Source organism: Trematomus bernacchii, unplaced genomic scaffold (assembly GCF_902827165.1).
Source record: "Trematomus bernacchii unplaced genomic scaffold, fTreBer1.1, whole genome shotgun sequence".
Classification (NCBI taxonomy): Eukaryota; Metazoa; Chordata; class Actinopteri; order Perciformes; family Nototheniidae; genus Trematomus; species Trematomus bernacchii.
Genome location: NW_022988050.1, coordinates 10,443,653 through 10,444,810, shown reverse-complemented (window position 1 = coordinate 10,444,810; position 1,158 = coordinate 10,443,653).

Genomic DNA, 1,158 nt, shown 5'->3' with positions numbered 1-1,158 from the left:
CTCAGCTGTCACTCTGTTTCTGCCTGTGTCACCCACCCCTACATTACTCTATCTCCTCCTCTCATTCATTTTTTCCATTCATCTCTCTTTCAGGCATTTACTGACTCGTCTAATAGCTTAATTGCTCTTCGGGGATTTTAAAGACCAAATACACAGCCTTTGAAGTGATAGTTCCGGCATCAGGAAATGTTTGTTTTTTTACTTTCACCACATGGTGGCACTGTAGGATGTGCCATCTAGACATGCTGCACCACTACAGTTTATGGGTTGTCTCTTTTACATAACTAGAAAGTGCATGTTTGACATTTAACAAAACAGTTATACATCTGGCAAGGGGGGTGTGGGGATGGTTTACATTTTGTATCCTTTATTTTATCATTCATCTTAAATATATTTTCTAGATCCTTACATGGAGCCTATATTTAGAAATCCGGTTGAATGAAGAGATTCAAAATGTAAAATGCATTCATCTCTTTTCATACTCTTCTATTTTAGATTATGTTCATGATAATTGCAGTTGAACACATCTTTACAGGATTGTTGGCCTCCATTTTAGAGCAGTTTAAATATGCCGACTGATGGCCTTGGAGCTGTGAAACCCAACCACGACCACAGAAAGGGATCTAACCTCTGACCCGTGACTGAGATCAGGTGACAGACGGGGCTAACTTTAGCTGCTAACCTTAGTCCTGTTCAGGTCCACTGGTAAGCTTATAGCTGCTGTGCTAGTGGTAGGTACCACACACACACACACACACACACACACACACACACACACACACACACATCGAACTCCAAATTCATTTTTCTAAAACTAACATTTTGAAATACATAAAAGTGGTAACTGCACTTATAGTAATGACTGTAGCAGCTCTTTCAACTATTTGCTAAATTACCAAATTAGTTACACACACACACACACACACACACACACACACACACACACACACACACACACACACACACACACTCCATTTCACCTATTTCTGAAGCTGTTAATCTCCAGCTATTTGGTTAAGCTAAACTCTTAATTCCGATGGCCTTTTTTACAATGTGATTGAAAGCTGAGGGGAGGTGCCACCTTGTACATCCTGTCTCCTCCCGATGCTTTCCCAAAGTGCCTCTTTACTCACGTAGTGGTTCTGGGTCAACAGAGTC